General features: G+C 41.8%; 2 protein-coding genes across 2 annotated transcripts in view; one reads left to right on the top strand and one right to left on the bottom strand.

Moving 5' to 3' along the window:
- The window catches only part of LOC128698386 (uncharacterized), a 98,868-nt gene that overhangs the window by 63,035 nt on the left and 11,874 nt on the right, over positions 1-23,959 (top strand). The gene's annotated exons all lie outside the window — the stretch shown is intronic.
- LOC128686057 (uncharacterized) overlaps positions 7,705-23,959 on the bottom strand; it is a 185,255-nt gene continuing 169,000 nt past the window's right edge. Inside the window, exons 15-16 of the mRNA XM_070083448.1 lie at positions 18,030-18,062; positions 7,705-9,467 (exon numbers count right to left, since the gene is read on the bottom strand). The gene's annotated coding sequence lies outside the window, so the exon portion shown is untranslated. The remainder of the gene's footprint in view (positions 9,468-18,029; positions 18,063-23,959) is intronic.

A 23,959-nucleotide genomic window follows, 5' to 3' on the forward strand; every position in this document is an offset into this window, starting at 1 on the left:
GAATACAATAAATTATAGCCTGAGATGTGAGAAATAACAGCAGAGTGTAATTTTGGTTCCTGTAAGCAAACACCAACAGGGGCAAACTGGGAGAGTAACATCTGAAGCTCACCCCGATTACCCCTGAGGCCGCGTATATTCCACTGTAAAAAGGCCATGATTGGCAATGATAAAGATACTTGAAATCCGCAGGTAAGGGTTCCTACAGACTAGAAGGGTTAGAAAAGTCCACATGCGGAGGCAGTGGAAAATGTTCAAGCAGCGAAGGAACGGTGCGCTGTGAAGAAAGGAGTTGCGCAGATGGAGTAGAGGAGAGAGAAAGAGCGGAAGGTGGATCAGTGTCCATTGATGGTTTGGTCTCTGCAATATATTCAGAGATTGCTTCAAGTGTTTCGGAATTCAGAGATGTCGTATGGGAGACAATATTGGGAATGGTAGGGGGAGGATGAGTAAAGATTGGAACTGTATTGGACTGTACCAAGGTAGGGGGGGGGCGAAAGGGTGGAGGGAACTGGAGAAGCGTGGCAGGGGACAGAAGAGACAGGAACCTGGGAGGTGGCAGAAGAGGAAGAAACTTGGGAGGGAACAGGGGAGGAAGGTACATTACGAGGAGGAGGGTGAACCTCTGCACTTGTAACTGAGCCAGTGAGAGGGGAAGAACTAGGGACAGAGACAGGGAGGGTAAAATGAGGAGGTGGAAGATGGGTAGGAGGTGTTACCGGACCTTTTTTTGACTTTTGAGAAGTAGAGGGACGATTGGGAGGAGGTGTCGTACGAGGTCTCGTCGATACTGAGGCTTGTAAGAGAGAACTCGAAGAAGCGAGATTAGACTGAGGCGTTGAAGTAGGGACGTCTGAGCCGAGGACAGCAAAAGGATTAGATACAGGAGTGATTATGGGAGAGGTAACCACAGAGGTGGGTGTAGAAGATGGGATACTAGAAGTGGGGGGACGTTTTGAAACACGGGAATAAGAAACACGTGGGAGTCTCCCTTGGAGGCGGAGATGAGAAACTGCCATGGCATAAGGGAGACCTTCTGTCTCTTTGAGGTAACGGATTTCCCGCTCGTTTAAATAGACCTGACAACGGCGAGAGTACGAAGGGTGAGCCTCATGACAGTTAAGGCAAGAGGGAGATCGATTGCAAGACGTATTAGAATGGTCATCGGCACCACAGACTGGGCATTCGGCGATAGATCTGCAATATTTCGCTGGATGGCCAAATCGCCAGCAATTTCTACACTGTTGTGGTGTAGGGATCACCTTTCGAACTTGTAACCGATGTCCTGCTATATAAACTGAGGATGGGAGTTCTCGGCTGTCAAAAGTTAAACGAGCCACATTGCTAGGGTATCTTCTCCGCCCACGGGCAGGAAGAACGTAAGTGTCTACCTTGAGGATTGGGAGATCTTGGAGTTCCAGCTGTTCTAGAATGTCGGTGCCACATGTCTGGAAATTTTGTTGAACTATGGTATGGGGCAGAATGACGGTACCACTACAAGAATTGAGGGAATGATGTTTTTCAAGGGTGACAGGAACAGTATCTATATGGGAAAGACGAGAGAGCTCACGAGCCTGGGTAGCATTCTGTACGGTAATGATGCGCGTACCGCTCTTAAGAGCATGAAAAGAAATATCTTTACCAACATGGCGTAGGAGTGCCTTGCCAATACTATGGTCAGAAAGATAGGCAGTAGAGGAAGTTGGTCGTAAAGTGAAGAATTTAGTCCACTGTTCAGTCTGAAACTGAGCGTGGAAAGGTAGTGAAGGACGTGTCGATCGTTTCTGAGAAGAACGAGAAGGTGAAGGTGGAGAAGTATCATCAGCAGGTAATTGTCGTTGACGTTTAGGCGTGGGACCAGAGTTGGTCCGACGTGGAACGGGTCGGCGATTTGAAAATTGCCGTACAGTAGAGGGAGAGGCCGGAAACATAGTCAGAGGAGAGCGAAGGTCTGATAAATCGAAGGAGTCAGTCGAGGCCTCAGTACCTGAAGCGGGTGAGGAAACAGCACCGGCAATAGGTACAGAGGCATGAGGAATGTCTGAAGAGTGGTCCAAAGACGAGGCGGGGTCAGAACGGGGTGCGGTATCAAGAAGGGGCCCGGGGGTACCAGGTTCATGGACTAGGGCTGCCATGTTTAGGTTACTTCTTTCTTTTTGTTTTTAAGAAAAAAAAAGAAAGAAGAAAAGAAAATAAAAATAAAAAAAAGAAAAAAAAAGGGGGGACCGGGGAGGGATAGGTCCTAGGAGGAATGAAAGGGCCAGAAATCTCCCTCCGCGCCCAAGAGGACCTCAGCACCGCAAGTAGCGCAGATGCAGCATGGAACCCGTGCCATACCCTACCCATCATGCTAGTAAACTAACAATCCGGGATAGCAACCTCACATCTGCCGAGCTACCTCGGTGGACAAAAGAGAGGGCGGCTGGATATCCGCCACAAAGCATACCTCCTTCGGCCACCACCCCCGGAATCCGAAAGGTGGCTTCCAGAGATACACTCGTCGCCCGAAAGACACCCAAAGCTACTCCGGGATACCGGAGAGGGATCGGAACATCCCCAGGCGATCCAGATTCCACGGCAAACTACGCCACCGCCAAGAACCTCAACGGAATGGGATGGACCCCGGTAACCTTTCTCCTACCCAGGAACTAGCGCGCCTGTGGGAGAAATCCCAAAGGACAAAAAGAGGAAGGGCAAAAGGGAGGAGTGGGGAGGAGGAGGAGGAAAGGAAAAAGGGGAGGATGGGGAGGATGGGATAGGGGAGGGGAGATTGGGGGGTAATTAGGTTCGGTCTGAGGAAGAAGACCGATAGGTCTAATTCCTCAGACCAAGAGCCTCTTCACCACGCCAAGGAGCCCCCCTTGAAGAGGATGGCAATATGATCAGCTGCTGTACTCTTGACTCCACACCTTGTATTATGAAGTTGATTGTCTTTCCTAATGTTTTCAAATAGTCACACAAACATACTGTTGTAAACACTCTCCTTAAGCAATGTTCTGCAGTATTGTAAATGAGAGTTTTGTGTTTTACTTTCTGAGTATTAAGTAGGGACACTTTCCTTGTTTTCTTCTTAGTCTTTACACTTGTTAACATTTCCTTGTGTTCTGTCTAATTGTATGTATGGTGAATTATTTTTATTTATTTTTATTATACATCGGCCGATTCCCACCAAGGTGGGGTGGCCCCAAAAAAGAAAACCTTTCATCATTCACTCCATCACTGTCTTGCCAGTGGGTTGCTTTACACTACAGTTATAAAACTGGAACATTAACACCCCTCCTTCAGAGTGTAGACACTGTACTTCCCATCTCCAGGACTCGAGTCCAGCCTGCCAGTTTCCCTGAATCCCTTCATAAATGTTACTTTGTTCCCACTCCAACAGCACGTCGAGTATTAAAAACCACTTGTCTCCATTCACTCCTATGAAATACGCTCACACATACTTGCTGGAAGTCCAAGCCCTTAGCACACAAAACTGCCTTTACCCCCCTCCCTCCAACCTTTCCTAGGCTGACCCCTACCCCGCCTTCCCTCCACTACAGATTTATACACACTCGAAGTCATTCTGTTTTGTTCCATTCTCTCTACATGTCTGAACCACCTCAACAACCCCTCCTCAGCCCTCTGGATAATAGTTTTGGTAATCCCGCACCTCCTCCTAATTTCAAAACTACAAATTCTTTGCATTATGTTCACACCACACATTGCCCTCAGACATGACATCCCCACTGCCTCCAGCCTTCTCCTCATTGCAATATTCACCACCCATGCTTCACACCCATATAAGAGTGTTGGTATAACTATACTCTCATACGTTCCCTATTTGCTTCTGCGGACAAAGTTTTTTGTCTCCACAGACTCCTAAGTGCACCACTCACTCTTTTCCCTTCATCAATTCTGTGATTCACCTCATCCTTCATAAACCCATTTCCTGACACATCCACTCCTAAATATCTGAATACATTCACCTCCTCCATACTCTCTCCCTCCAATCTGATATCCAGTCTTTTTGTTATCCTCATCACCTTACTCTTTCTTATATTCACTTTGAATTTTCTTCTTTTACATACCCTACCAAATTCATCCAGACAAAACATACAAGCATTATGCTTCACATATGCATATTTAAAGTTTCCATCTTCAGTACCCTTGGAGCTGATTATTATATTCTGCTTGATACCTCTAGCATCACTGATATTCCTCTTGGGTGCCATGTTGAATGTCCAGAATAGAGATGATGTGAGAAAAAAGATCCAAAATACTTTGATGACACTGAGAAAGGAACAAGACAATCCCAACTTGTGTTGAAGGGAAGGAAATCAGCTATGCAAACTTAAGTGATTTTTACATATAACTTGAGTATTCTGTGCCTACAAAGTTTTTTTTAAATGGTAATCAAGAAAAGAATTCAGTTAATCAGTTGTATTTACACAGAAGCCATACTACAAGTTTGAGTCCATATTATCTCATTTTTTTAATCTGTTTCAGTGCTAACTCTGTAGCTGACATCTTGATCAAACTCTAAAAATCTTACCTTAAATTTGGAAACTACATGAACCTCCTGTACTACACCTCTTGTTTGAGCTCTAATAATCTTGCCTGTAAATTCTAACTCATGTTACATTCAATTTTAAGCCTAGAGGTCTCCCTCACTAGTGTAGAGTTTAATTCAGAATAGGCTCATTGGATTTGCCACACTCAAATTGCTTTCTTTTACATGAATATACATCCACAGCCTGCTTTTTGAAGAGGTATCCCTCAGGTGGCACCTCACCATCACAATGATGCACACTGAACACCAACCTTCTGATGGTACCTCACCACAACAATGATGCACACTGAATACCAATTGTCCAGTGGTACCTCACCACCACAATGATGCACATTGAACACCAGCTGTGCGATGGTACCTCACCACCACAATGCTGCACACTGAACACTAACCATCCGATAGTACCTCACCACCACAATGATGCACAGTGAGGAACATTTAGTTTGGGGGGAACCAAGTCCCAGAATTTGGGAGGAAAAGGCTAGGGAAACCCTGCCAGACCTTTGCCCTGATGGTTCCACCATGAGAAGTATGGCTCATGATCATGCTACCAATAGTCTTCATATTTCTCATGAGGATGGTGAGGGCTTAAATACTACAGGTCACATCACTACCTCCAAACATTGACTTCATACAACATATAATTTGAGAAAAGCTTAAGTGTCAAGACAGATTCATGTTGTGTGCAGCCAGCTGCTGTCTTGCTTATGTCAAACAACAAAATAGGTCTCACTTGGTGTGAAGACAATGAGAATGACAAATGTTAGAAATATGTCAAAGGCTTCATAACCAATGGCAGGATTCATGGAGTGAAGAAAAGCCCCAAGAACATAACTATGACAACTCACCGTAGATAAAGCTAAAGAATGCTTCAGACATTCTTGGATTATCATGGGTTGACTGGTGCTTACTAGAATGATAGGCACCAGACACTCCTAGTATCAGTCAGACAGCAAGGTGACAGTAGTGACTTGTCTACTAGAATGGAAGAGACAATATAGTGTCTACTGATAGATACAGTATGGTGTCTACTAGTAGGGCAGATACAGTATGGTGTCTACTAGTAGGGCAGATACAGTATGGTGTCTACTAGTATGGTAGTGTTTTGAGCTCTATCATATCTTCAAGAACTCTGAAGAAAACTCATCATAATATAGTCACTTTTCATACTCTCTTTACTGTACCAGTGCTGAGTCACTCTTCATACTCTCTTTACTGTACCAGTACTGAGTCACTCTTCATACTCTCTTTACTGTACCAGTGCTGAGTCACTCTTCATACTCTCTTTACTGTACCAGTGCTGAGTCACTCTTCATACTCTCTTTACTGTACCAGTGCTAAGTCACTCTTCATACTCTCTTTACTGTACCAGTACTGAGTCACTCTTCATACTCTCTTTACTGTACCAGTGCTGAGTCACTCTTCATACTCTCTTTACTGTACCAGTGCTGAGTCACTCTTCATACTCTCTTTACTGTACCAGTGCTGAGTCACTCTTCATACTCTCTTTACTGTACCAGTACCGAGTCACTCTTCATACTCTCCGTAATGGCACGATTGCAAACAAACCATACCACAGGCGGGATTTGAACCCGCAGTCTGGAGTTTTGAGACTCTCTGACCGCGGGTTCAAATCCCGCCCATGGTACGGTTTGTTTGCAATCGTATCATTACGATTTCGTGAGTCATGTTAACGGCTTTGAGGGGACTTGAGCTAGAGTTCGTCACAGCCATGCTAGCTGGAGATTCGTCTGTGAAAACTTGCATTTGTGGTCACAGTGGTGCCTATGCTAACCTTCCTATGGTGTAGAAATATACCTAGTTGGATGAATCTTACTGTGGCTAGCTGGTCCAGTGGCTAACGCGACGGTCTGAAGTTTTGAGACTGACCGCGGGTTCAAATCCCGCCCGTGGTATGGTTTTTTTTTTATACTCTCTTTACTATACCAGTGCTGAGTCATTCTTCATACTCTCTTTACTGTACCAGTGCTGAGTGACAATATTATAATGGTGAAGGAAGGACTGACATGTGGTTTAGCTTCATCTTTACACAGTGGACTTTGTCAGCACTGCGTTTAGTCCAGTGGTTCTCCTACTACTTTAACTATTTCCCTTGAGGAACCATTCCCCTCAAGGAAGGTTCCTTGATGTTGGCAAGGGGCTCTTGATTTAGGGAATTAGATCTGTGCTCCAGTTCCCCGAATTAAGCCTGAATGCCTTCCACGTCCCCCCCCCCCCCAGGCGCTGTATAATCCTCCAGGTTTAGCACTTCCCCCTTGATTATAATAATAATTGAAGAACCATTAAAGTCAAAGTTAATCCCCTTTTTTTACTCGCAAAGCATTAAAATAACAAAACATTGTTCAGTGCCTCATTATTTATGTTTAAATCCTCAAAATTTCTAGCAAATTTCTTAATTTTTTATAATACACCGAGGACCTGTTAAAATGTTGCCCTGGACTCCTTGACGTCCATCATTGTCAGTCTGAGAACCGCTGATTAAGACTCATTGCTCCACTGACGTAAATGGACACATACCTATTGAAATGTTGATTGGAAAACCTATAGAAGTGTCTGAAGGGAAGAGAATCTTTGTTGTCTGGTACTGACCAGCACCCAACAAGGCCACAGCTAAGACAGACACCTAGCTAGTAGCATCTGAGGGAGAATGGTTGTGGGGTGACAGCTGTGTTGTGGTGTAGTACAACTCATTCACAAAGCCTTGCTACAGTGAGGCCAAGTTTTCATAGAAACCTCTACAGTCATCTGGCCTCTGTGAGTAAGTTTCCAAGCTGTCTGTAATGGGGATCTTCCTTGTCCCAGTGGGGAGGCACTCCCAATTTTCCCCACAAGTAAGGACTATAGATTCCTCCTCTAGTTCCATTGGGGAATTTTCAGTGGCTTCCACAAGGCAGGAGAAAGGGATCACTATTAAATAGTTGTAGATCATCTTTGGAGTCTCCCTGAAAAATCCCAATAAATTCCCACTCTCCCACAAAAGGGGTGGAACCTACTTCTGAGAACTTCCTCCTATGGAAGTAAGATCCCCTGAGAGTCCCCTTCAGAACAGAGAGGGCAATGTTAAGTCCCACAGAATGCCTCTTAAGCGACAACAAGAACATACATTAAAAACTTAGTGAAAAAAAAGACAATTTGCCAGAGAAGCATTTATTGTGATAACGTTTTGGTGTTTGTAGAGGTTCATCGTGTCATACAGAGACTCCAGTTAATATATATACTTCTTGAACTTAAGGTGGAAACTCACTTCTACTTTACCTTCCAGTGTATAATTGTGTGCTAACTAAAACCTCTGTATTACAGATAAAGCTCTACATAAAGTGAGACATGATAAAGCTCTACACAGATTAAAACAAGGCATGATAAGGTCTACACAATGAACTATGACATGATAAGACTTTACACAGTGAAACATGGATTAGCTCTACATAAAGTAAAATGTTATCTTGATAATGGCTTATTCTGCACCCTGTCTCTTCCTCACTGTTGTTGGCACCACACCATTTACAACCTTCTGTTATATGTTGATAATGCCTATGTTGAGTGTGACTCTGTAAATGGTCCAGGTCAGACCGAAACGTCGTAGTAAGCTTCTCTCTTCTATGTGCGGGTTATTTGTGTAGCAGTGCCCTCCTGCCTGTCTACAGAGTCAGATCTTTTAAGCATTTGCAATAACTGATGGAGTGAATGATGGTGAAAGTTTTTCTTTTTCGGGCCACCCTGCCTTGGTGGGAATCGGCCAGTGTGATAATAATAATAACCTATATCTTCAATCTCACTTTTTTATATGCATAATTAATACTAATACAAATATCTACTAAGAACAGTAGAAATATAGCCTCTCTGTTTATATCTATTAATGTGAGTGTAGCTGCTGTCTGCTCCACTGACTTAATGTGTTGTGTGTATTAAAGCCAGCCTAGTTGGATCATCCACTGATACCAAGACCTCGCTTAGCTTCTCAATCCAGGATTACTGGTAAGCCAGTTCCAGTTCATAAGACAATGTTTTGCCTGCACAGCAGTTTTTTTCAAGTTTGATGGAACATACCCGGTGGTGCGACAGGTATAATCTACCACGTATGCTTGTGCAAGTGAAACATTGTCTTGAACAGAGATTACAGTTTTTGCTTGTGTTTATCAGCAACAGTTTGTTAGTATTCCAATACCATCTACCATTACAAATCAATTCCAATTCCTGCTCTGAATTCTTATGTATCTCCTGCAATTCTTCAAGAGTTGTGCTGGCTAACTACCAGATTCTGAGCATAAATTCTCAATAACCCAAGATAGACCTGAGGAACTCTCAACTTTGGTAATTATATTAGAACAGCATTTCATTGCTAGTTACCTATATCAGTGAGAAAGGAGCCTCAGTGTCTTCCCTACTAGATAAAATACTCTAGACTCCTCTAGGCTGTTATAAGACTAGTGGATATTTCCCACTTGTACTATTGAGTTATTAGTAGTGCCAGAATGAGATCTAGAATCTATAAATAATTTCTAGTGGGCCTCTTCTAGACTCCTTTAGGTCTCTTTGTTCTGTCTCAGATGATGGATCTGCCATACTCTTTGTGAGAGTAGCAGGATCAGTCAGTAATGTTGGGGTTAGTGAAGGAGGATCCTGGAAGGCCGTTCGATCCACATTAGACACGATACTCTCGTCTAGTGTGGTGATGACCGCTTGTTACTGCCGAAAGGTTCTTGATTTAAGGTACTGAAGCTACCCTACTTTTCCTGAGGAGGGCCAAGATCAGTCAGTAATGTTGGGGTTGGTGTAGGAGAAGTCCTTGAAGGCTGTCTGTTCCATAGTGGCCAGGATGCTCTCATCTAATGGAGTGATGGCTGCCTCTCTCTTCGTAAACAGAGGGTCGAAGTACTGAACATCTAGGATGTCTCTGTCGAGGAACACAAGATGATAATTATTGCAGCTATTATAAAGCTCTACACCGGTAAGGGTCATACACCACCAAACTAATGGAAAAATAAATTATCATCTTTTGTTTCTCTGTTGAGGAACATGAGATGATACTTATCATAGATACTATAAAGCTCTACACCAGTAGGTGTCATATACCACTTAACTAATGTCCAAACGTAGATCTACGTTCACGTGCGTAGCACTCTGACCTTGATTTTCCCCATTTGAAAGCATGTAAAAAAAAAAAAGTAGATCTATGTTCGGAGCCCCCTTCCCCTGCATGTGGACACAGATCTATGTTTGGACAGTTTAAGGGCTAAGGGGAAGCACTAAATTCTTATAATCTTAAAAAACGAGGACATTCTGGATAAAAACCACCCATTTTCTGAAACAATTTGTGATCAATATGTATTAAATATTTTGCTAGAGACCATAAAATCTGATATATCTAGTACTCTTGTTAGACTTTCATATTGGACTTGATCAGGAACTAAAACCAACTGTTTCTTGTTGTATGGAAGGAATCCTTGAGTGTGTTGCCTGAAGTACTGTGGTGAAGGTCAACTGGAACACCCAGTGAAGAACAGTTGTTCTAGTTGAAGAGAGGACATACAACACGCAGCTTCTTGCTGCTGACAAACGACAGTTAACAACTGCTTTGCAATCTGCAGAATTCATTATACAGGTGCTCCTCAACTTACGACTGCTAGCTTTACAACATTTCAAATTTACGATGTGCAAAAGCAATTACTTTGGAGATGAAATTTAAGATAATTACCAGCATGAAGGCAGCAAGTCCATAATTTATATTTGTTTATTTACTCCTCAATACTGGTATTTAGTTACAGTAATTATTTATTTACCTATTCAGTCACAGTAGTTATTTATTTACTTATTTATCATGTATTCATATTCAACTTACAATATTGTCGACTTATGATGGGTTTGTTGGAACATAACCCCATATTAAGTCGAAGAGCACCTGTATTTACAATAAGCGTGTGAAATACAAGCTGAAGAGTTTTCTGAGCATATTCCTGGACCTGGTTTGTGCGTGCGTGCTCAAACACATGAATATTAACAACTGTGGATCATGGTCTGCTGAGTGGTGACTTTTGGCTGCAGTTGATAGTCTCATCTTGCAACTGAACAGGATAGTCTGGGAGATAATGAGGCACTTCTAGGATACCACTGAACATTGAAGTGTAAGTTCTATAGAGCAGCAGCCTCAATAAGAGTGACTTTAAGGTAGTGGGTGAGGAATATTCTTGGCAACCAGAATCAAATGAGCCATTAAAGAAGAATTCTCCTGTGACTGTATTTACTCAAAGCTATATCTACAATTAAATTTAAATAGTAGGTAGTAGGTTGGTAGACAGCAACCACCCAGGGAAGTACTACCATCCTGCCAGATGACTGTGAAACAGAAACCTGTAACTGTTTTGCATGATGGTAGGATTGCTGGTTTCTTTTTCTGTCTCATAAACACGCTAGATAACAGGGATATCTTGCTACTCCTACATACACTTTGGTCACATTTCACAGACATGCACATGCATTTATATATACATACATCTAGGTTTTTCTCCTTTTTCTAAATAGCTCTTGCTCTTCTTTATTTCTTCTATTGTCCATGGGGAAGTGGAAAAGAATCTTTCCTCCGTAAGCCATGCGTGTCGTATGAGGCGACTAAAATGCCGGGAGCAATGGGCTAGTAACCCCTTCTCCTGTAGACATTTACTAAAAAAGAGAAGAAAAACTTTATAAAACTGGGATGCATGAATGTGCGTGGATGTAGTGTGGATGACAAGAAACAAATGATTGCTGATGTTATGAATGAAAAGAAGTTGGATGTCCTGGCCCTAAGCGAAACAAAGCTGAAGGGGGTACGGGAGTTTCGGTGGGGGGAAATAAATGGGATTAAATCTGGAGTATCTGAGAGAGTTAGAGCAAAGGAAGGGGTAGCAGTAATGTTGAAGGATCAGTTATGGAAGGAGAAAAGAGAATATGAATGTGTAAATTCAAGAATTATGTGGATTAAAGTAAAGGTTGGATGCGAAAAGTGGGTCATAATAAGCGTGTATGCACCTGGAGAAGAGAGGAATGTAGAGAGAGAGATTTTGGGAGATGTTAAGTGAATGTATAGGAGCCTTTGAACCAAGTGAGAGTAATTGTGGTAGGGGATCTGAATGCTAAAGTAGGAGAAACTTTTAGAGAGGGTGTGGTAGGTAAGTTTGGGGTGCCAGGTGTAAATGATAATGGGAGCCCTTTGATTGAACTTTGTATAGAAAGGGGTTTAGTTATAGGTAATACATATTTTAAGAAAAAGAGGATAAATAAGTATACAAGATATGATGTAGGGCAAAATGACAGTAGTTTGTTGGATTATGTATTGGTAGATAAAAGACTGTCGAGTAGACTTCAGGATGTACATGTTTATAGAGGGGCCACAGATATATCAGATCACTTTCTAGTTGTAGCTACACAGAGTAAAAGGTAGATGGGATACAAGGAGAATAGAAGCATCAGGGAAGAGAGGTGAAGGTTTATAAACTAAAAGAGGAGGCAGTTAGGGTAAGATATAAACAGCTATTGGAGGATAGATGGGCTAATGAGAGCATAGGCAATGGGGTCGAAGAGGTATGGGGTAGGTTTAAAAATGTAGTGTTAGAGTGTTCAGCAGAAGTTTGTGGTTACAGGAAAGTGGGTGCGGGAGGGAAGAGGAGCGATTGGTGGAATGATGATGTAAAGAGAGTAGAGTAAGGGAGAAAAAGTTAGCATACGAGAAGTTTTTACAAAGTAGAAGTGATGCAAGGAGGGAAGAGTATATGGAGAAAAAGAGAGAGGTTAAGAGAGTGGTGAAGCAATGTAAAAAGAGAGCAAATGAGAGAGTGGGTGAGATGTTATCAACAAATTTTGTTGAAAATAAGAAAAAGTTTTGGAGTGAGATTAACAAGTTAAGGAAGACTAGAGAACAAATGGATTTCAGTTAAAAATAGGAGAGGAGAGTTATTAAATGGAGATGGAGGGAATATTTTGAGGAATTGTTAAATGTTGATGAAGATAGGAGAGCTGTGATTTCGTGTATAGGGCAAGGAGGAATAACATCTTGTAGGAGTGAGGAAGAGCCAGTTGTGAGTGTGGGGGAAGTTCGTGAGGCAGTAGGTAAAATGAAAGGGGGTAAGGCAGCCGGGATTGATGGGATAAAGATAGAAATGTTAAAAGCAGGTGGGGATATAGTTTTGGAGTGGTTGGTGCAATTATTTAATAAATTATGGAAGAGGGTAAGGTACCTAGGGATTGGCAGTGAGCATGCATAGTTCCTTTGTATAAAGGCAAAGGGGACAAAAGTGTGCAAAAATTATAGGGGATAAGCCTGTTGAGTATACCTGGTAAAGTGTATGGTAGAGTTATTATTGAAAGAATTAAGAGTAAGACAGAGAATAGGATAGCAGATGAGCAAGGAGGCTTTAGGAAATATAGGGGGTGTGTGGACCAGGTGTTTACAGTTAAACATACAAGTGAACAGTATTTAGATAAGGCTAAAGAGGTCTTTGTGGCATTTATGGATTTGGAAAAGGCGTATGACAGGGTGGATAGGGGGGCAATGTGGCAGATGTTGCATGTGTATGGTGTAGTGTAGGAGGTAGGTTACTGAAAGCAGTGAAGAGTTTTTATGAGGATAGTGAGGCTCAAGTTAGAGTATGTAGGAAAGAGGGAAATTATTTCCCAGTAAAGGTAGGCCTTAGACAAGGATGTGTGATGTCACCATGGTTGTTTAATATATTTATAGATGGGGTTGTAAGAGAAGTAAATTCGAGGGTCTTGGCAAGAGGCGTGGAGTTAAAAGATAAAGAATCACACAAAGTGGGAGTTGTCACAGTTGCTCTTTGCTGATGACACTGTGCTCTTGGGAGATTCTGAAGAGAAGTTGCAGAGATTGGTGGATGAATTTGGTAGGGTGTGCAAAATTAGAAAATTAAAAGTGAATACAGGAAAGAGTAAGGTTATAAGGATAACAAAAAGATTAAGTGATGAAAGATTGGATATCAGATTGGAAGGAGAGAGTATGGAGGAGGTGAATGTATTCAAATATTTGGGAGTGGACATGTCAGCGGATGGGTCTATGAAAGATGAGGTGAATCATAGAATTGATGAGGGGAAAAGGGTGAGTGGTGCACTTAGGAGTCTGTGGAGACAAAGAACTTTGTCCTTGGAGGCAAAGAGGGGAATGTATGAGAGCATAGTTTTACCAACGCTCTTATATGGGTGTGAAGCATGGGTGATGAATGTTGCAGCGAGGAGAAGGCTGGAGGCAGTTGAGATGTCATGTCTGAGGGCAATGTGTGGTGTGAATATAATGCAGAGAATTTGTAGTTTGGAAGTTAGGAGGAGGTGCAGGATTACCAAAACTGTTGTCCAGAGGGCTGAGGAAGGGTTGTTGAGGTGGTTCGGACATGTAGAGAGAATGGAGCGAAACATAGTGACTTCAAGAGTGTATCAGTCTGTAGTGGAAGGAAGGCGGGGTAGGGGTCGGCCTAGGAAAGGTTGGAGGGAGGGGGTAAAGGAGGTTTTGTGTGCGAGGGGCTTGGATTTCCAGCAGGCATGCGTGAGCGTGTTTGATAGGAGTGAATGGAGACAAATGGTTTTTAATACTTGACGTGCTGTTGGAGTGTGAGCAAAGTAACATTTATGAAGGGGTTCAGGGAAACCGGCAGGCCGGACTTGAGTCCTGGAGATGGGAAGTACAGTGCCTGCACTCTGAAGGAGGGGTGTTAATGTTGCAGTTTTAAAACTGTAGTGTAAAGCACCCTTCTGGCAAGACAGTGATGGAGCGAATGATGGTGAAACTGTCATTCTATGTCGCTAAATTTTTGAAAAAAAAAAAATTATTTTTTCTTATGAAATGATAGAGAATCTTTTCCCGGTGGTAATGACACCAAAAGTTTGAAATTTGGTGGAAAACTCATGGAATTACGCTCCCGCAAAGTTAGCGGTCTCGGCGACATATGCGTATCGGCGATTTTGCCGACTTTGAGCCCTATTTTCAGCCAATTCCGTTGTTCCAGTTGACCAAACTCATAGCTATTTCTTTAGAATTCCATTTTATCTATCTGCTGAGTACAAGAAACTTCCCATTTACCAATTTGGACTACCCAATATTGTGGTCAGAAAATGGCAATTTGGCCAATTTCACGCAAACTAAAAAAGATGCCAATTTCAAAATAGGGTCCAGAATAAACAAGGTAGACATTCTTGGCACTAAAATAACATATCCTCTGTTCATTAGTCACATCTCTAGGCCCGTCTTATATTACTGCTTTATATTATGATTTTTTATTCATACAAAAAATACAAAATTTACTGTTATGCAGACTACTGCATTACTGTAAAAATGGTATAAATAATATCAGTGCACTAGTGAAAGAATATTAGACTCCCCAGTTGACGTGTCTTGGACGTGTGGGGTGATTTGTTTACTCCTGAACATTGGTAAAAATTGAACATTTCCGCTACTTTGAGCTCAGTTTCAAGGTCGTTTTCATCGTCAAAGTAATGAAAATCATCTCTAATTCTGTAATATGTTTTCCATTTTATCACCTAAGATCATGAAAACGCAAATACATTGATAAATACTATACGAAAATACACCTCGAAGTCGGCGTTTTAATCCAAAAAACGATCAGTTTTTTTTTCTCATTACGCACTGTGTGCTGCAGGATTTTTTTTATGTGGTGCACACTGACCATACAGATCCATTCTCTCACATGTGGGCCTACCAGCTTTCTTCCGCTTGATTTGAAGCCGCTAGAATTATTGAGTATATACGTCAGAAACACTGGCTCGTAAGACGTATATATACGACCAAAACAGTCAAAGGATTAAGTAATATTTCTTCTGTTCATTAGTTATGTTTTCAGGCTTTATAAATGAATTTCATTTTGATTTTTATTCACATAATGAATTTTTATTCACACCCCAAAAAATTGTAATACGTAATTGTATAAATAATATCAGCGCATTCGTGAAAGTAAATTACACCCACCAGCTGATGTGTATTAGACGTGTGACATCATTTGTTTATTCTTGAACATTGGAAAAATTCAACATTTCCACTATTTGAGCTCACCTTCAAGCCATTTTCACTACTAAAATTAATCAAATTCATCTCTATTTCTGTAATATATCTTTCATTCTATCAAATGAAACCAAGAAATCACGAATACAACTGTAAAAAACATACAAAAAACACAAAGTCGCTGTTTTAATCCAAAAACAGTCGCAGTTTTTTTTTTCTCATTATGAACTGAGTGCTGCAGTATTTGTTTTGTGGTGCACATTTACCATATACAGTGGACCCCCAGATTACATAATTAATTCGTTCTTTAGAAAGTGACTTATCCCGAACCTGACTTATTCCGAATTAATTTTCCCCGTAAGAAATACAGTGGTCCCCCGACCTACAATATTAATCCATTCCTGAGAGCCAATCATAAGATAAAATGATCATAGGATAAATTAACTTTCCCCATAAGAAATAATGGAAATCAAATTAATCCATGCAAGACACCCAAAAGTGTGAAAAAAAAAATTTTACCACATGAAATATATTTTCGTACACACAAAAAGAAGGATACATGCACAATAGTAGAGTAGTACATGCATAATATGTACTGTGCATGTACTACTCTACTAAGTGAAGAATAAATGACTTACCTTTATTGAAGATGCAGCAATGACTGATGAGACACTGTCAGGGAAGTGCCTTTCCCTCCTGAGTAATGTAGGTCCTGTTTGGCATTTTCTTCTAGAACAGGCCTTATCACACTGTGTATGCCACTACGATTCTTAAATCTCTCAAACCAACCTTTGCTGGCCTTAAATTCACCAATATGAGAACTAGTACCAGGCATTTTTTCCTGTTCACCTGGGTGTCATTCGACTGGTATGGGTCGCATCCTGGGAGACGAGATGAAGGACCCCAATGGAAATAAGTTAGACAGTCCTCGATGACACACTGACTTTCTTGGGTTATCCTGGGTGGCTAACCCTCTGAGGTTAATTGTTTCTCGGTATTCTTGATAAGCCACACCAACAACGGTGCTACAGCAGCAGCTGACCATGGTACAGCAGCAGCTGACGGTGCTACAGCAGCAGCAGCAGCAGCAGCTGACAATGGTGCAGCAGCAACTGATGGTGCTACAGCAGCAGTAGCAGCTGACCATGGTGCAGCAGCAGCTGACCGTGGAACGATAGTATTTCTCACCCTTTTTACCACAGGGTTGGCATTAGAAGCTTTCTTTGGCCTCATGGTAGCTTATTTAGCAGTTAGAAGCACTAAAAACACTGAAATAATACAAAATATTCTGAATGTATGCATGGGAGTGATCACTCTGGCTTGTAAACACTGGCACACTAACTGAAGGCAGGCCAGCTGAGGCACGCTCAGGAAGACAGACCTGTGGACACGTACTGGACGAATGCTGTAGGTCAAGTTTTTCAACGTACGTCGGGTCAAATTTTTTCACTGGAAAGCGTCACGGGTGGGTTTTAACGTAGGTTGGGGACATCGTACGTCAGGGGTCCACTGTAATGATAATCCAATTAATCTGTTTCAGACACCCAAATGTATATTTCTACATGAAATATACATTTATCTACACAGAAAACATTGATACATGACGAATACAACAATAATAACATCACACTTACCTTTATTGAAAACATGGTGATGCATGGAAGACGGAAGGAGAGGAGAGGATGGAGGAGTTTACAACTGTTTGGAAGGGAAATCCCCTTCCATAAGGACTCCAGGTGCCAAGTCCTTATCCTGGGTTAATTCCCTTCTTTGTTTTTTAATGTCACTAGGACCAGCTTGAGAGTCACTGGACCCCTGTCACTTAAAAAAGTGTTCCAGAGAGGTCTGTTTCTGGCATATGTTAGGAATTGTGTTGGGAGACAGGACAAGATAGTCCTTCAATATGACATACTCCTGCTGCTTTAGTATCATACATATTGCAGAATCACTGAAAAAGGCACATTCTCCCCTCTCTCAGCCCTTCATCAAAGTGCTGGCTGGCACTAGAAGCTTTCTTTGGACCCATGGTGGCTTATTTAGCAGTTACAAGCACTAAAAAAATGGAATAATACCTAATGTATCCTATGAACACGTGGGATCGTCCTCACTGGCTGGTAAACAATGGCACACTGGCTGTACATGGAGTGTCAGGGCTACTCAGGTTGCATGGATACGTTCTGGACGAATGACTTGTACCGAGTTCAGTGATGTTCACCGAGCAATATTTTGACGAAAAAACGTTAACTTATTCCAAAAATTACTTATTCCGATGATGGCTTAATCCGGGGGTCCACTGTAGATGTATTCTCTCATATCTAGGCCCAAATTTACCACTTACGGCTTATCTGAGCGAGGTGAGCTCAAACCATAGTTCTACAGATTGGACCCAGGCTTCAAAGCCATAGATATATGGGACAGGCCCTGAAGGGTTAACGATTCAACACAAAGAATAACTCTTACCTTGCACATACTGCTGGTTACTGTTGCTGCCATCTGCAAAGATTTGTCTGTTAATAAACACTTCATGTCTACAAAAATAATAATCATATTCTTACTTTCAGATTAAAATTTATTAACATCTTGCCTCTTGGCAATCTTAAGGTGTCCTAAGAAAGTTGCAATATCATCATATAAAATCTAAGTTTAACAAAGATTAATACAGTAGTGTATCCAAACACCAAAGATTTAGCTACAAATTACTTGTATAAGAGCAATTTCTTTCTTTTTCTGTCTCATAAACACGCTAGATAACAGGGATATCTTGCTACTCCTACTTACACTTTGGTCACACTTCACAGACACGCACATGCATATATATATACATCTAGGTTTTTCTCCTTTTTCTAAATAGCTCTTGTTCCTCTTTATTTCTTCTATTGTCCATGGGGAAGTGGAAAAGAATCTTTCCTCCGTAAGCCATGCGTGTCGTATGAGACGACTAAAATGCCAGGAGCAATGGGCTAGTAACCCCTTCTCCTGTAGACATTTACTAAAAAAGAGAAGAAGAAAAACTTTATAAAACTGGGATGCTTAAATGTGCGTGGATGTAGTGCGGATGACAAGAAACAGATGATTGCTGATGTTATGAATGAAAAGAAGTTGGATGTCCTGGCCCTAAGCGAAACAAAGCTGAAGGGAGTAGGGGAGTTTCGGTGGGGGGAAATAAATGGGATTAAATCTGGAGTATCTGAGAGAGTTAGAGCAAAGGAAGGGGTAGCAGTAATGTTGAATGATCAGTTATGGAAGGAGAAAAGAGAATATGAATGTGTAAATTCAAGAAATATGTGGATTAAAGTAAAGGTTGGATGCGAGAAGTGGGTCATAATAAGCGTGTATGCACCTGGAGAAGAGAGGAATGCAGAGGAGAGAGAGAGATTTTGGGAGATGTTAAATGAATGTATAGGAGCCTTTGAACCAAGTGAGAGTAATTGTGGTAGGGGACCTGAATGCTAAAGTAGGAGAAACTTTTAGAGAGGGTGTGGTAGGTAAGTTTGGGGTGCCAGGTGTAAATGATAATGGGAGCCCTTTGATTGAACTTTGTATAGAAAAGGGTTTAGTTATAGGTAATACATATTTTAAGAAAAAGAGGATAAATAAGTATACAAGATATGATGTAGGGCGAAATGACAGTAGTTTGTTGGATTATGTATTGGTAGATAAAAGACTGTTGAGTAGACTTCAGGATGTACATGTTTATAGAGGGGCCACAGATATATCAGATCACTTTCTAGTTGTAGCTACACTGAGAGTAAAAGGTAGATGGGATACAAGGAGAATAGAAGCATCAGGGAAGAGAGAGGTGAAGGTTTATAAACTAAAAGAGGGGGCAGTTAGGGTAAGATATAAACAGCTATTGGAGGATAGATGGGCTAATGAGAGCATAGGCAATGGGGTCGAAGAGGTATGGGGTAGGTTTAAATATGTAGTGTTAGAGTGTTCAGCAGAAGTTTGTGGTTACAGGAAAGTGGGTGCGGGAGGGAAGAGGAGCGACTGGTGGAATGATGATGTAAAGAGAGTAGAGTAAGGGAGAAAAAGTTAGCATATGAGAAGTTTTTACAAAGTAGAAGTGATGCAAGGAGGGAAGAGTATATGGAGAAAAAGAGAGAGGTTAAGAGAGTGGTGAAGCAATGTAAAAAGAGAGCAAATGAGAGAGTGGGTGAGATGTTATCAACAAATTTTGTTGAAAATAAGAAAAAGTTTTGGAGTGAGATTAACAAGTTAAGAAAGCCTAGAGAACAAATGGATTTGTCAGTTAAAAATAGGAGAGAAGAGTTATTAAATAGAGAGTTAGAGGTATTGGGAAGATGGAGGGAATATTTTGAGGAATTGTTGAATGTTGATGAAGATAGGGAAGCTGTGATTTCGTGTATAGGGCAAGGAGGACCAACATCTTGTAGGAGTGAGGAAGAGCCAGTTGTGAGTGTGGGGGAAGTTCATGAGGCAGTAGGTAAAATGAAAGGGGGTAAGGCAGCCGGGATTGATGGGATAAAGATAGAAATGTTAAAAGCAGGTGGGGATATAGTTTTGGAGTGGTTGGTGCAATTATTTAATAAATGTATGGAAGAGGGTAAGGTACCTAGGGATTGGCAGAGAGCATGAATAGTTCCTTTGTATAAAGGCAAAGGGGATAAAAGAGAGTGCAAAAATTATAGGAGGATAAGTCTGTTGAGTATACCTGGCAAAGTGTATGGTAGAGTTATTATTGAAAGAATTAAGAGTAAGACGGAGAATAGGATAGCAGATGAACAAGGAGGCTTTAGGAAAGGTAGAGGGTGTGTGGACCAGGTGTTTACAGTGAAACATATAAGTGAACAGTATTTAGATAAGGCTAAAGAGGTCTTTGTGGCATTTATGGATTTGGAAAAGGCGTATGACAGGGTGGATAGGGGGGCAATGTGGCAGATGTTGCAGGTGTATGGTGTAGGAGGTAGGTTACTGAAAGCAGTGAAGAGTTTTTACGAGGATAGTGAGGCTCAAGTTAGAGTATGTAGGAAAGAGGGAAATTATTTCCCAGTAAAAGTAGGCCTTAGACAGGGATGTGTGATGTCACCGTGGTTGTTTAATATATTTATAGATGGGGTTGTAAGAGAAGTAAATGCGAGGGTCTTGGCAAGAGGCGTGGAGTTAAAAGATAAAGAATCACACAAAGTGGGAGTTGTCACAGTTGCTCTTTGCTGATGACACTGTGCTCTTGGGAGATTCTGAAGAGAAGTTGCAGAGATTGGTGGATGAATTTGGTAGGGTGTGCAAAAGAAGAAAATTGAAAGTGAATACAGGAAAGAGTAAGGTTATGAGGATAACAAAAAGATTAGGTGATGAAAAATTGGATATCAGATTGGAGGGAGAGAGTATGGAGGAGGTGAATGTATTCAGATATTTGGGAGTGGACGTGTCAGCGGATGGGTCTATGAAAGATGAGGTGAATCATAGAATTGATGAGGGGAAAAGGGTGAGTGGTGCACTTAGGAGTCTGTGGAGACAAAGAACTTTGTCCTTGGAGGCAAAGAGGGGAATGTATGAGAGTATAGTTTTACCAACGCTCTTATATGGGTGTGAAGCATGGGTGATGAATGTTGCAGCGAGGAGAAGGCTGGAGGCAGTGGAGATGTCATGTCTGAGAGCAATGTGTGGTGTGAATATAATACAGAGAATTCCTAGTTTGGAAGTTAGGAGGAGGTGCGGGATTACCAAAACTGTTGTCCAGAGGGCTGAGGAAGGGTTGTTGAGGTGGTTCGGACATGTGGAGAGAATGGAGCGAAACAGAATAACTTCAAGAGTGTATCAGTCTGTAGTGGAAGGAAGGCGGGGCGGAGTAGGGGTCAGCCTAGGAAAGGTTGGAGGGAGGGGTTAGAGGAGGTTTTGTGTGCAAGGGGCTTGGACTTCCAGCAGGCATGCGTGAGCGTGTTTGATAGGAGTGAATGGAGACAAATGGTTTTTAATACTTGACGTGCTGTTGGAGTGTGAGCAAAGTAACATTTATGAAGGGGTTCAGGGAAACCGGCAGGCCGGACTTGAGTCCTGGAGATGGGAAGTACAGTGCCTGCACTCTGAAGGAGGGGTGTTAATGTTGCAGTTTAAAAACTGTAGTGTAAAGCACCCTTCTGGCAAGACAGTGATGGAGTGAATGATGGTGAAAGTTTTTCTTTTTCGGGCCACCCTGCCTTGGTGGGAATCGGCCAGTGTGATAAAAAAAAAAAAAAAAAAAAAAGCAATTCTGATATACAATTGGAAGTAGGTTGGTAGACAGCAACCACCCATGGAGGTACTACCGTCCTGCCAAGTGAGTAAAACGAAAGCCTGTATTTGTTTTACAAGATGGTAGGATTGCTGGCGTCTTTTTTCTGTCTCATAAACATGCAAGATTACAGGTACGTCTTGCTGCTACTTCTTACACTTAGGTCACACTGCACATACATGTACGAGCATGTATATACACACCCCTTTACCCCCTCCCTCCAACCTTTCCTAGGCTGACCCCTACCCCGCCTCCCTTCCACTACAGACTGATACACTCTTGAAGTCATTCTGTTTCGCTCCATTCTCTCTACATGTCCGAACCACCTCAACAATAATACACACGTACTAATATTAATAATTATTATTAAACTATAATATAATAATCGTGTCCACTCATTACTTACCTTAAAATACCTGTAGTCTTAATGCAGAGTGAGAGGTGAGTAAACAAGATTAAATGAATAAACGAGAGAGAGAGAATGAGTGTGTAGAAGGTTCGTGAGTTATGTAAACAAACGTTGTTGTTACCAGCCTGGACACGAATGGTTTTTGTTCACTCTGTCAAGCCGACCAGAAAATCATCTCATATTTGTTAATTTATATGTTTAGATGTTATGTAGCATGTTTATTATATAATTTAAAAAAAAATCATAGATTAAGCAAAATGTCTATATTAACGTTTCATACACATTTAATACGCCTCAGTGATTATTATTGTGTTACAATCATTATTAATATGGCATCTTCAAGCCCAATTACACTCTTAACCCTTAAACGGTCCAAACGTATATATACGTTCACTCGCGTAGCGCCCCAAATTTTTTGAGGGAAAAAAATCCTTTCTTTTAAAAGGAAAAAGAGAGCATATGGTTCCCAGGCATCCCCAATTATTTTAACCCTTTCAGGGTCCGTCCCGTAGACCTACGGCTTCACGTTGAGTGTCCAAACCGTAGATCTATGTCAAAATTCTAGCGCCGTCAAATTTAGCACGAAAGCGCTCATAGGCCTACATGTGAGAGAACGGGTCTGCGTGGTGGGTGTGCGCCATAAACAAAAAATCTAGGCGCCCGCAAAGCATTGTGGGAACGCCGGATCAGTTACCCTTGTTCACCATGCCTCGTCGCAAGTCAGCTCTCACTCTCCGGAAAATTGGGACTCTCCTCTTCCTATCTGATAGTTCTGACACTGATGGAAGTGGAAATAAAGACGAATTCTATGGCTTTGATCAGTTAGTGACCTAAAGGAATGACCAGGATATCGATAATAGTGCAGAAAACCCTGACGATCCTCAACCTTCTACCTCTGGTGTGGGCACTCGTTACTCACGGTCGGTTGTGCCTCAACGCAAGAGAAAACTAATATTTTCGCGTGGCCAGGCCTCTGACTTTAGTAATGATGATGATAGTGACGTGGATTGCGATTTTATTGCGCTTGACGATCATTCGAGTAGTGATAGTGAGGAATCATATTCACCAGTGAAGCATCGGTATGTACGCCGCTGCATGCGCTCGGGTAGTGTACCCTATGCTGTACCCAGGGGACGGAGTACATCCCGTGGCCCTACACCAGGTTTAGATAGTGATAGTGAGGATGATGTGGCTACACTTGGCATGGATAGACCACAGGCATCAACAGATGGTGGTAGTGGTGATAGTAGTGGCACTGCCATGCGTGACTCACCAGCCCAGACTGGGACCCACGCTGCTGACTCGTCAGTTCAAGGACAAAGCGGAGCGTCAGCCATCAGCCCACCACAACCACACGCACAACCAGCCTATGATGTCCAGTATCCACCAGCAAACCGTATCTAAGACTGTCAGCAAAATCCCAATTTTGTTCCCAAGCCCCCACCACTTTGATGACTCTCAAAGCGGAATTCTACCTACTTGTCCCTTTGGAACCACGGCCAATGAACTGGAATTCTTTGAATTATTCTTTGACCAGCTATTGATGGAAACTATTGTCAGGGAAAGTAATAAGTATTTTGAGTACACCATGGCAAATACGATCATATCACCACAGTCAAGACTACACAGGTGGAAAGAGACGACCGTTGCAGAAATGTATTTGCTTTTTGCAACAATAATGCTTATGCCTCATGTCTATAAGCATAATATAAAAGCATACTGGTCCACAGATCGGCTAATTTCTAC

The sequence above is a fragment of the Cherax quadricarinatus genome, chromosome 9, assembly GCF_038502225.1.
Source record: "Cherax quadricarinatus isolate ZL_2023a chromosome 9, ASM3850222v1, whole genome shotgun sequence".
NCBI classification, from domain to species: domain Eukaryota; kingdom Metazoa; phylum Arthropoda; class Malacostraca; order Decapoda; family Parastacidae; genus Cherax; species Cherax quadricarinatus.